This window comes from Uranotaenia lowii, chromosome 2 (assembly GCF_029784155.1).
Source record: "Uranotaenia lowii strain MFRU-FL chromosome 2, ASM2978415v1, whole genome shotgun sequence".
Taxonomy (NCBI): Eukaryota; Metazoa; Arthropoda; class Insecta; order Diptera; family Culicidae; genus Uranotaenia; species Uranotaenia lowii.
The window spans coordinates 219,320,752-219,334,343 of NC_073692.1; the positions used below are offsets into that span (position 1 = coordinate 219,320,752).

General features: G+C 35.6%; 1 protein-coding gene across 1 annotated transcript in view; it reads left to right on the forward strand.

The window, feature by feature from the left end:
- The first annotated feature begins 345 nt into the window (after positions 1 to 345).
- The window catches only part of LOC129746288 (discoidin domain-containing receptor 2), a 903,668-nt gene continuing 890,421 nt past the window's right edge, over positions 346 to 13,592 (forward strand). Inside the window, exon 1 of the mRNA XM_055739885.1 lies at positions 346 to 2,319. The gene's annotated coding sequence lies outside the window, so the exon portion shown is untranslated. The remainder of the gene's footprint in view (positions 2,320 to 13,592) is intronic.

Here is a 13,592-nt window from a genome sequence, read left to right on the forward strand (position 1 = left end):
GATGCAACATAGTTGCATCCTTGCTGGCTGGCTGGCTGCCTTGCGGCAAACGGACCAGGTGTGCTGAGAGAAGTGCATTCGATCTCTCACGAGAGAGTTTCGAAAAAAGAGTAAGAGAGAGTTGGAGCGAATGCACTTTTCCGCGCGTGCTCTGTTTACGTCGTTGGTTGGTCGATGGGTGGATAAACGGGCGAAAAGACCGACGACGAGGAACCAACCGTGTCTGGCAGACTTGACTGGTTTGGTTGGATTGGATTGGAACTGGGAATAGGGAAGATCGCGTGCCGTTGTTCCAGCGTTACGATTTTACGAGACGAGGCGGCCGTGACCGACCGGCGACCAACCGAATCCCGTCAGTCAATCTTCGACGTTCGGTTCGTGAGGTTCGGCAAAACCAAACCGAGGGTAATCAACGGTGTGTGGGAGCGCTTACGTTCGCGGTCTCGGTTTTTTCTACAAACTTGTTCCTTACACTGCTCTGAGGATAGACCGTGTAAGTGTAAGTCTGGTGTAATTTTTGGCGAAGGACAATCTCGGGCGCGCGGTTCTTGTCCTTTTTCGGGGAGGTCGTCATCCGGATATTGGCGACGGCTACGGACAACCTGCAACCGGAATTTACCTGTATGAGGGTAGGTTCCTGGAGTGTTGTAATTTATTGCAAATTTTGGAATACTGGTCCTGGAAATCAAAACAGGGCAAGAACAGAGGGACCAAGAGCTTCGTTTATGGATCAAAACGAGTCCTGTGAAGTTTGAGTAACAGCAAAAAAAAACGGACAATCCCCAGCAACAGGAGCTTTGTGAATGTACCTGTGATTCAGGTGGAAAGTGGAAAGTTATGTCCTGCCGGTGGTTTGGGGACCAGCCCTAGTTTTTTCGTTTCGTTTGGCGCGAGGCGGGCTTGTTCTATCGTTGTTATTATTTTTTAATTTGCATAAATTAAAAGAACCGAGAAAATGATAAAAGTGTAACGGTTTATGGTCTTTGCTCACGCCAGGACAACAGCTAGCCGCAGGAAATCGACTGAGAAAAGTATTTGCCATGGTTCTTGGCTCTGGGAAGGCGGATGTAGTTGGTCGTGGAATTGGGCTTACTACAATTGCCAGTGAGTAGGCGGTTGTCTGGATTTGATCGGACGCAGAAATTGTCCTGCCAGGGTCTTTGGTGACAGCTCAATCGGTGGAAGAAGGTCAGCAGCAGGTGGCCAGGAAGCGGTTTGGGCCACTCAGCTCCAGACAGTGCGTGTACTTGTGTGCTAGGAGGCTTGAGCCTAATTTATGTCAATATACATTACATCCCGGTATTAAATTGGCGGTCAACACGCTGCCCGGGTAACCGCAAAAATCGAGTGTCCAGGGTACGGTTGCAGAAGGCGGAAAGAGGAGCCTCAAGTGTGCTAATGTGCTCGCCGGATGTTGAACGTTGGTGATTTCGATCCGGGCCAAGCCAAGTGCCCTCCTCAGCAATAGTGTCATCATATTAATTACTATACCAGCCTGGCAGTAGGCTGTGTGTTTTTGTGTGTCTGCGTTCTCGGTGCGTTGTTGATGACCACCCCTGGATGGAGGCAAACCGCACTCCAAAGTTCAAGCCTCTCTGATTGCCGTCGTGAATAAATCATATCTTGGTGCAGAAAATTTATGAATTAAACTCACCGTTCTGGGCAATTGGGCTCGGGCTGTCGGTGAATGTCCTGCTGCGGCGTATTGATCCTCGGTCTGTGTGTGTTTGTGCCAGAGGTAAATGTGCCCTAATCATTATTAGATTACGAGAAGCTGCGGCCAACCGCAAAATCAGTGACCACAAAACGCGATTACAGTGATCCATGAATGCTTGAGGTTAAACCAGCCGATTGGAACGGATTTACTCTCTGTATCTCCCTAGAGTGTGTGTGCATTCGCTGGGATAAATTCTGGTCATCTTCGCAGATACGCCTATAGAAATTGAAGTAGGCGAAGAAGACGTGAAACGGAGGAAGCGAGCTGAAATCGAAGAAGGCCGAAGCACGCAACTACTCGAGTGTGTCAATGAAATCAATCAGAGATGTGGTGAAAATGTTCTATCGTGCGTGTTGTTGAAGCAGCGATAAAATCTTGCGACCGCAAGTAGCTTCCATTTTTTCTTTCGTTTTGAAAATTCAAGATAAGCGTGCTACCAGTGTTTCTAGCAAAGGTGTTGAAGATAAGTGAAGTTGTGTTCAAGAAGAAGTGTTGTTGTTGATTGATTCCTCGCTTACTTGCCTGATTCATTCCTTATCGGAGCATAACGTACTCTACGCCGTTATCGGAGTAGGCTGTGACAAATCACATCACATTGAAAGGTGAGTGTACCTCGAAGTCTAGGGTGTGTTTGAAAAAAAAAACTCCTGCAAATATTTGCTATGGAAAAATTTTACCTTGGCCGTTTTTTCTTTATTCCAAAACGGAAAAACCATGAAGAACCAAACTCATATAAAAATGCTTGCTGCTCCATTTGGCAGAACGTAAAAGAACGGAAAACTGGAACGTAGCAAAGATTTGTGACCGTTCGTGTCCCCAAAGATCATGACTGTTTGACTTGGTTCTCTCTCGGAGACGTGCAGTATCTTCACACTCCACCGACTGGACTGGAATGTTGAATGTTGAATCCGTCTTCTGAGGGCTGGAGTAAGCTTCGTAGGGCGCCGCGTGTGGATATTTGCCAAACGATTTCTTCCGGTTTTCGTTTCGTTTCGTGCTTTTTTTTCGTCTTGTGGGTTTAGTGATAGTACCGAGATGGGTACCAAACCAACGCCGGAAAAATATTGAGGTCGGGACGTTCGAGGTCGCGGTGTCTTCTCCTTTCTTCCGATTGCAGTGGGCCTCAAGGAATGAAGGTGAAGAAAGAGGTCGCGGTCTTATCACGTGCTTTCTCTCTGTCTCTCTTTTTCGGTGCCTTTGCTGTGGGATACTTCTTCAGGATTGCTCGGGAAATTGGTTGTGTAACAGCTTTGGGACGTGTTCCGGATTGCAAAGTGTTATTTGGGCTTTGGCCCGATCTTCTTTTCGGGAAGCTACCCGTACCAAGTGGGTACAAAAACCCGCTAAATTGATTCGTATTATTTACACATACCATTTGGCGATGTTGCTAGTGTTGATGATGCGAGGAAATTTTGGGATACTTATTAATAGTAAACATCAACAGTGATAGCGGTTATGAAATGGTTCGATTTTTCACTTGCAAAGATGGGAAAGATGGTGGTAGTGCTATGCATTTTATTTAACACACTCTATTGATCCCATTTTGGGATTCCATAAAATTTACGAGTAGTGACTGCAGAAATGGGTTATCAAATTGATGTAAATTATCATAAAAATTTTTTGAAAAAAACTTAAAAAAAAAGGATGTCTATCTTTATTTCGTAGTTGACTATGTGAAATTTAGGTTTGTTTAAAAAAAGTTTTTGGAGAGTGAAAGAATGTTTTTTAGAAATTTGTAAGCAATTATATCGTGAGCATGAAAAAGTGTTTTAAAACTAAAGCTTTAGAACCTAATGTTCAAGTATTGATCAACCAAAATTAAAAACAATTTCTTGATTGATATGACCTAGATTTATTTGCCCATAACATTTGGAATTTGATTTTCACAGTTTTTGTGATTTGATAGTGAACTTAATTTTTTTTTGGTTTATTTATGACACTTTACCACCTTGTGGCATTCGTGTCTATGAACTTAAATGGTAAAAATAATCAACTGGTGCAATAAGATTTCAATAAATATTTAACAAAATTATAGCATTTTTTAGAAGTTTCGTACTGATTGTGTATATTTGAAAAAAAAAATTAAAGTAAGCCATGAATTTTGGGCGACGCACGCGTTTTTATTTTTCTTCCGCAAAAAATTTGCTAAAATGAATTTTGACAGAGCCATTTTTTCCACCATTTGGAAGACAAAAACCATGGCCGAAGATGAAGATAATTTCAGAAAGTGTTGGTAGTTTGAAATGGGAAAATTATGTGCACAGATTCAGTGAAATAAGTGCTTGTTTTGGCAGATTAAAAAAGTGTTTAGGGTTGAACTGAATTTTGAATTGAAAGAACAAAAATTCGGTGGTTTCGTGCTTATGGATAGTTCTGTTGTGTATTGAATTCCCGTTAGTTTTCTGGGGGATTTAGCCTTGATGTGAGGACAAAAATGTCATAACATTTCAAAGCGCGGAAATTACAGAAAAAACTGCGATCAGCAATTCTAATCCTTAATGAAGTTCTCACATTGATATGTTTATCTTGATTATATAGTTTAACTTCGATTTGAAACTGAAACTGATTTTTTTATTTGAATTCCGGATCTGAAGCCTGCCTTTTGAACCTGAGTTCAAAATCTGAATTCCGAGTCTGACTTAGAATTTTTAAACTAATAGTGTTTTCGTTTATTAGCAGTGGCAACCTAGTTACCCACGAGTTTTGCCCTAACTGCTGTTATTACGTTCGGTTATTAATTCAGAAGTCCACTAGTTTTGCCCGAGATTTGAACCTCAAGCAGGCGGTTGCACCCCGTAAAAATTGTCAGTGTTGGGGGAAGCATAAGGATGAGTATAGCAACCATATATTTGCATCGTCCCGGGTAACGATTCTGTTTGTTTATTCAGAAAAAGTTTTGCCCCGCGCGAGTGGAGATAAACGAAAACGGCATAAGTAAGCAAAAAAAACTAAGCCAAGAATCCGAAATATGATCACAGACATCGAATTTAAATGTTAATAAGCAAATTTGGATCCTCAAAATCCAGGATTATTTTAACCTAAGCTTACCAAATATTTTTCCGCTTATATCCGGGAAGTGAAATTCCGGGTTATTTTCCCCAATATCATAATAATTTGTTCAAAATCCGGAAGAAAAGCAATTAAAAACTATTAATAATATTTTAAGTTTCTAAAAAATCGTTTATGATAATTTTGATGAAATTTGCTCAAAAAATTCGGACGCAAAGTACGTAATTATTTTTTTAATAAATCAATTCAAACTTTCGTTTGATTTAGTAAATAATGTAAACAAAATCGGGAAACACCTGAGCAATCTGGCAAGCTTAGTCATATATTATTGAAATTCGACATTCGGGACTCAAATTCTATCAACTAGTGAGAAATGTTTTAAAAAACTGTAGTAGAATTGTGGAATAAGATTTCAGTTATTTTAGTCGTTTATCAAAATCTGATTATGAATGTTGAACTTTGAGTTTATAGAAAAACATTTCACATGGCTTTTTGAAATCTTATGGGAGGGGGTTTACAGTTTTACCCAAAAGTGCCCAAAATTATTCAATGAGTTTTTGCTAATTTTATAAAGTTATTTAAAAAAACAAGAGCTGCTCGAAAAAACTAAATTTGCATGTTTTGAATCAGCGCCCCAAAATAAGCTTAAATTCTTTGCACTTCGAAAAAAATGCAAATTTTGTTGCCTTTTGTTATTTTCAATATATAGATAAGTTTTAAAAAAATTTGAAAAATGTATCTATCAATTATCAAAAATTTCAAGAAAAAGTTTTATTAATTCAAGAATTTTTTCTTTTCTTTTTTGTAAAATATTTCGTACAATTGGAGAACAAATTGAAAATGAATACATCCAATTTTTATTATTTCAGTCTTTTTTTAACACTAAAATCAATAGAATTCTATAATTTTTTTTAAATTTTTAAATTATTTTTTTTTTATTTTTATAAATTTAGTGAAAACATCATGTCCAAGATTAGTATATAAATTAGGACTATGTAAACTGTCAAAATTGCAGGTTTCATCATATGTATTTTCAAGAGATAAAACTTAGCATCAATGATTTTTAAATTCATAGTATTAATACTAAAAATTATGATTTTGATTTGACACACCTAGATTGTTGTCTGAATTCGGCAATCTTGATAGTAATTTCCAAACAAGTCTTGTTTTATGCGCAACAATTTGAAGTAATCAATGAATTTAAGATCAAAATGCACAATGGTTCAGAATTTAAAGCGTGCTTGAACATCAGCTCTTCAAAAACTCATTTTAAATCTGAATGTAGCAGGTTCATTTAAAAAAACTTGCATGAAGAAAAGTTCTTGCAAATCTTTTCCAGCAGTACCTAAAGTCCTTTTTTGTTTTCTAGGTATGAAAATATTCAGAATAAAGAAAAGAAGATTTGATAAAGCTAAGAATTGGAAAATGTTTAAATTGGAAAAAAGGTTCTTTCAATTTTAACTACCGTCAACTGGAGCATCGTGCAACACTGTTCCACTTCAATAGTTCTAAAAACTTGATGTCCACAGATTATTTTACCGCTTTTACGTTAAAAATGTTAAGGTTGATGAGACATCAAATTTACGTAGTTAGAAAAATGATTGGTTTCACCAGATATTTTTAAATTTACAAAATCATGAGAATTTCACCCTACTAAGGAAAAAGGGGTAAGTTGCAACCAAATTTTTTTTTAATGAAAAATTAAATGAGAGCGTTTGAAAATTTATAGATTTTGATAAATTTGTGATGTCATAACGCAAAAAGCACAAGTTGCAGATTTTTTTTTGTTTTGTTCGAATATAGTTTTACATTGTTTCTGTCAAAAATGTTCTTAAAGATAAGCATAAGGGCGCTGCATACATTTAGGGGTAAAAAAATACTGCATGAAATTCTACTCCTAGTTGAAATCATGAAGATTAATGTTTGGATTGAAGTTTTTTTTTTTAAATGAGCGATATAGTGATGCAAATCAATAATATTCGAGAAAATGGAAACGAGTTTTAAGAGGTGAATCTTTGATTTGCATTTGGATGCATTTTAGCCCGGACTGGAAACTGAATTATAAAAATATTTATTTTAAAAAACTGGTGATTGTTTGAAACATCTTTTTACACCAAAAGTGTTGGTTCAGGATAATAAAATCAATACAATCTTTGTAGGTGATATCATTGAGCCAATCCGTCATACTGGTCAAAGTTTTTAAAATCTTTAAAAACTATATCACGATGTGACAAACTAAATCATCATCATTTTGTTATCATTAAATGATAACTCTAATTGTTGTGGTTTACAACTGCGGTATCTAACCCTGCTATTACATGCTTCGTTTGACGGAGTTTTTATCACATTAAAATCACAGGATAAAAAATATTGTTATTTATGGTATTTCCACATGAATTCTAGTTGGTTTTACAGATTAATGAAGAACATTCCTCGGGGACCCTCAATGAATTCTTGAAATCTTTAGTTTTGCATCATTACTTTATATGGACGCACCCTGAAAGCTCAGTAAAAAAACTCCTTTTAGTGTCAATTCAACACTTCTCGCTTAAAACTGCCATATCTCTCTTATTTCTCAACCGATTCCTTTGAAAATTCGTCAAAAATTCTGTGTTTTGTATCTTGACAATCTGATAATGTAAAAATGTGCCAAATAGCGTTGACTTCCCAATCCTCTTTTGAAAATTTATCTGGTGTGACTTTAACAATTTTGACGCTTCATTGATTGAGAAGCACATTTTGTACACCACTTTTTTACATTTTTTGTGGTTATGATATTAAAAATTTAAAAAAATGTATATATCCTTATGTATAGTTTTCAACTTCAGATTTATCAGTCACTAAAGGAAATATTTGTTGAACGTTTCTTACCTGATCTACGGTCTTTTTTCGCAAGGATGTTTTTTTTTTGATTTTTTTTCTAAGAACTGAAAAATTGTAGCTGGATACTGTCTGAAAAACATATTTGAGTTACGATACGTTGTTTCCAAAACTTCGGTTGTAAAACAAGAGAGATATATTGGTTTTAGTCATGAGTGTCAAATTGACACTTCAGGAAATGTAACAGGTAAAAGTTTCTGGGACGGATGAAGGATAATCTATCTATCCTTGAAACTGTTTAACAAGCAGTTGTCAAAAATTACAGCTAAGAGAAGCTTAAAAACAAGAACAAACAATAAACGCACATATTTTACGAAAAATCCTCAGAAATCCTTGGGCAACGTGTGTTTCGATCGAAAAAAATGATTGACTGTTGAGTCAAAGAGCTACCACCATTCTGGATAGATTTTTAGAGGAAAATATTTCCTAAGTTATGAAGGAGAGATGAATCATAATCTCCGCTTAGGTGGATTTAGAGTCGGGATTGGGAAAGAACGACAACAATTTGAAAAAATGCACAATTTTTACAACAATAATTCTAACAAAAACTACATAAAATATAGCACAGGTCTGGTCGAACTGTGTAAAAATTTCAATCGAAAAATTACTGTAAGTCATGTTTCTAAGCCCCTGTGCTTATGCAATATAAGAATAAAATAGTCAATAAAATTTTCTCATCCATAAAGTTTTTCGTAGAACAAAATTTGTTTTCATTAAACTAAGCTTCTTTGATTTTTTTTAGCGAAAAAAAAAAATTGGGTTCTAAAGGGTTAAAGTCGCTCTAAAGAAGGTGAGAACAGAAAAATCTGAAATTTCACAAAATTGAGCAAATCTCAGAATTTGTGTCACAAAACACAGAATTTCGAATTATTCGCCGATCCCACAGAATTTTTAAATCTTGAATTGATTTCCAAAATTATGATTTCCAAAAAAACGTTGTTCGCCAATATAAAATTAAGAATTGTATGTATGTATGTATGGGTCCCCCATCGGTAACAAGGTCCTGCCTATGTCTGTGTGGCTTGGCCTTCGAATTACTTCTAGGGCTTCCACGGCCGATGGTTCGTCGAAGGAATGCATCCAACCCTCAGAAACCTACAATGGTTGGCAACCCACTCCGCTTGCAATAGTTTCTTCGGATTAACCCCAGATACATTCATTCTAAAATATGTGAAATAGTTTGGTGATAGTAAGGAAAATTACAAAACAATGTGGTAATATATGAAATAATAATGTATAAAATACGATGATAAATGAATAGATGTAATATATAATTTATTGAAAATATAAAAACAATATTTTTGAATAATTTATAAAAGGATACAGATCTGAAATGGTAAAATTTTGTTAGGATTTACAGAAGCTTAATTGTAGTTTGCACAAACATGTATGTACAAAAAAAAATTATACAACGAAGGTTATTCATTGAAAAAGTGGAAAAATATTTAAAGTGTTGATCAAATATTCGTAAAATTTGGCGATTTATAAGAACAATTAACAAATTAACACAGTAGAATTTATTTAAATAAAAAAATTATAGCATTAAATATTAACTTTCTAAAATTCTATAAACAAAATAATGATGCTTTAATAAGTATTAATTAGCTTGATTATGTTGGATTTGTTTTTTAATTCAACTGTTTCAGGTTAAATTTCCAATTGTCCATTAAAATAGATTTGTTCAGATCGTTAAGGAATCAAAAGTGGCAACGCTGAATAAAAATGTCTTTTCCAAGCTTCTGCTATCCGCCACCGTTGTGTTAACGGCAGGAACGTCGTTTTTAAACCAACATTGAAAAATCATAGATTACAAATAAATAAATTCAAGGAAAGTTATGATTGGATTTTAATCAGTAACAAAAATGTATACTTATCTTATTTCTTCCAAATACAAACCAACAATGTTGAACCAATGTCTTCGTCGTTACCTCATGGCCCAGTTCCATAGTGAACAGCTTCACTAGCGCCCGTTTGTGAATTCTTACAAACGAAACTATTCGGAAGCTCTTTCAACCGGTTTACGCTTTTAAATAAAAACATCGCTGCCTTCTCAACGCTTTTTTCCCCTTCACTCACAACACCAACTTATTCCTCAGCTCCCTGGCATCACAATTCAACAATAACACACATGTTCATCCAAATATCGTGGAAAAATCCTTTCTGTCAAAACACAACTTACGCGACCAATATGAATTCATCGAAACTTCTCAATCGGGCTTTTCCACTCCTCAACCCCAACCCCTAGCCGAAAAAAACATCGCCGCCAATGCGGCCTACCACAACTATCAATAGCCCCAGGGCTCAGCCCCGGGCCCCGTCCAACTCAGACCAACTAAGAACGTAAGCCAATCAAGCCGCCCGAATTGAAACTTTAAAATGCCGGATATTTTTAAGCAAAAACTCGTCAATTTCACAATAAACAGCAAACACCATTCACTATCACTCAATAAAAACAATGATCAGTCACAAAATCAGTCAAATAAACCACGAAATTTGAAAAATTTCACGAGCTAAAATTTGACCAAGCAAGTCTTAGCAGCGTTGCCAGAAAAAAAAGACAATATAAAATTAAGAATTCTTAATTTAATAAGTATGATAAAATTGATAATGTTGTTTGATTTTTCCCATTTTAAATTATAAAAAATTATCATGAATTTTCAATGAAATTAAAGGAAATAGCATCACAGAAAACCATCACCGAGTTTTTGGGTAAAACAACTGAGAGTTAGATTTCAATTTTTCAAAAAACATAGAATTTTTTTTCGGCAAATTTTTTCTAACATATTTATGTCATTCGCGACTTATTTTTTAACGAATTTTTTTATTACTATTAATATGAAAAATTTGAGTTTCAATAACACGTCTTACTTTTGAATACTTTCAAATATTAATTTCTAATTAATACTGAATTCTAGTACGTTTCTTTTCCAAAAACCCCTCGCTGGCTTCCGAGTCGAAATGTCACATGTCACTTGCTACTTAAAGCCAATCATGGAAGAAGTTAAACCAACAAAATGTATACAACAGAGCGAAGTAATGTAGAGAGAAGACTGCATCTGGGGCTGGTAAATTGCACCAGTTGCATTGCCGGCTTCCCGTTTTCATCTTATTCAGAGAACTTTTGAAAAGGGTTCTCCAGCAGTAGTTCGGCAGTTTTCTGGTGCAGCACCATGCCAAATCAACAAATCTGTGTGTGTGTTCATGGCTTTTCTGACACCAGGGAGTGCAGTGTGTGACTGATTCATTTACTCTTAAATCACTGCCTCTGGAGTGACATTCTGGCAGTCGGTAAGCAAACGATTCGTCAAAGAGCCAACTTATTTACTCCCCCGAATGTGCAATGATTGAAGTAATTGGATCTGAAAGAGCACTTTAGTTGACTGTGAGTTAGGATTAACTAACTAGTTGGAACAGAAACAGAGGAAAGGAACAGGAAAAAAAACTACTGTTGAGCATAAAGTCACTTTCGCTTTTGACTCGATTTGAGCTGACATGACGGTTGTTTGTGGTTGATGCTATTTTTATGCGATTTGTTCCCGTTTTTTCTCCATTCGACCCGCATAAAAATACAAATGGAAGTAAGGAACCACATTTGTCGGGGCCCGCGAGAGGAAGGTGCTTGATGTTTCTTTCAATTTCCGTAACATTCACATCAAATATTACGCATTCAGCTTCAGAACGACACGCCGCAAACGGAACAGAAGATGACGTTTTCTGGGACCAAACTCCCCCACAGACTTCCTCAGCCCTGAAACATTGCTTCACTAAGAAGAAGGTACGTGTTGTATATGCAAATCGTGACTTTCCGCTTCCTGTTGTTTGCATTAGTCTACATGTGATCGTCGTCGAATCGTCGAAATGGCATGTTTGGTTCAAATGTTTGTTTGTTTGCACAGTTTGGCGCTCAACTGGGTCTGGATTTGATTTTTTTTCTCCACATTTTAAACCGATTTTTTTCTTGCTTTACCAAATTGTGCTCACTTCAAGATGTTTGGGAAATGAAATCATCTGTGCTGGTCGCTGGACTCTGTGCGTAGAAAGATCCGTTAAGGCGTGTGAGCTCATTTTCGCCGGCGTCGTTGGTCAACTTGAAGCTATTTTGAAATGCAAACCAGACATTGAAATTGCATCAGATTGAATGATATTTTTGGCCTTGAATGTTGATTATAATTCCAGTTCATGACAAATTTTCTAAACAGTAACTCGATCGCTGTTTAAATAGCCAGCAATCAAAGCAAAATATTTTGAACTATTAATTTTTGGATTTTGCCTCGAATATTAGATTTCTGTTTCGCTTGATACCATTTATATTTTCTTAAGTTTGTTTTAAATTTTTTACATAAAACTCCTGAATCCTGATCGAGGACTCGGTAGGCGGTGCTCGTAGAAGTTCGACGATGTTTTTATGGAAAATTTTAACTCCAAGTTGAGTTTCTGTTGAGTCAAGAATTCTGCGAAAACGGTGTTTGTAATCAAAAACATAGAGGTATCATATTTCTTCCTTGAAAATTTATGTTTACCTTAAAGAATTTGTAGATAATTGTTCTCGACTGGTGAAACTGTATAAACGGGAAAATATTTCGGCTTTTTCAGTCAAATCACGGATCCAAAACACCTTCTCTTCTTATTCCGACGTTTCGTTCTTTATTTGAACTTTTTCACAGGAATCTACAACAAACATTACAATATCTTAATGAACTAATTGACAACATAGAACTGTACAAAACTTACAGAAAATTGTGTTTCTTCATCTGGAGGATCAATTACAAAATAAAGAACGAAACGTCGGAATAAGAAGAGAAGGTGTTTTGGAACCGTGATTTGACTGAAAAAGCCTTAAAGAATTTGTTTAGCACAAAGTTGAAACTTGGTTACTGTTTGTAAAATTTGATCAAAACCTTTATTTGGGAGTTCTTTATTCAAAGTTTGCAAGATTGCTTAATTTTGATTTCGAAGTTCATAAAAAAATCATTCAGCTACATGATTGAAACGTCGATTTTAGCGAATTTTTATTTGCTTTAAAAAATTTCACTGATATTTTGAATTTGTAAGTTTTTTTAAGTTCGATTAGGTGTCTTTGTAGAAAATCGACTATATTTCCACAGACAAAATTAATTTATTAAGTGACAATGATAGCGCAAAAAAAATTCTAAAATCTGGTAATATGGAAATACATTTTTTTAAATTATCTGCGAGATTTCTCGTTTTTTTCGCTTGATGCAAGTGCGCTTCACTGAGAAGCAAAACTCAAATGTGATACATTTTATAAAGAAACTTTACTCTGCATAATTGTGTACAACACTTTTAAAAGCTCATCGACACATAATTTGTAGAATTCGGACTGCCAAATTTTGATGTCTTCGAGTTAAGATTTCTTCGCGGTCCTCAATGTGTTAAAATAACTTTTCTTTAAATTATCTGTCAACGTTATATCAAACGGACAGAAGTAAGTAATTTTCTTCAAAAAAATAATTTTTCTATTTCTCTTGAGCTTAGCTTAGCTAGACTACTCAAATCCTCTTTTAATCATTGAAACCCTTATTTCATAGTTTTGGGTAAAATATCAAAATTGTCGTTTAATTTCAAAAGTCGTCAAAAGAATTGTAAACTGGTTGATTGAAGTGCGTTTTTTTGGGAGGGTGCTGTGTGCCAAGCGATGTAGCACCCTAAATTGTAAACAGATGCTTTCTATTTAAACATCAATAACGGCGCTGGATACGTCCTAGCAGTTATTAGATAGTTTTGAAAAATAAGAGAAAGGGATGAAAGAACAATCTGTGTCACTTCTGCATCCTTGCAAAGCTATTTCGGGTTGAAGGGTTGAACAACATGATGTATACTTACACACAAGGTGGCCACAGAACCGGAACCCAAAATCAGGGAAAATACTAAAGGAAACCAACATTCTGTTTGATCCTGAGATCAGGGATTCAACCTAAAATTTGTCATCAGAATAAAAAAATTCATTTTTCAAGCCAGAATTAAA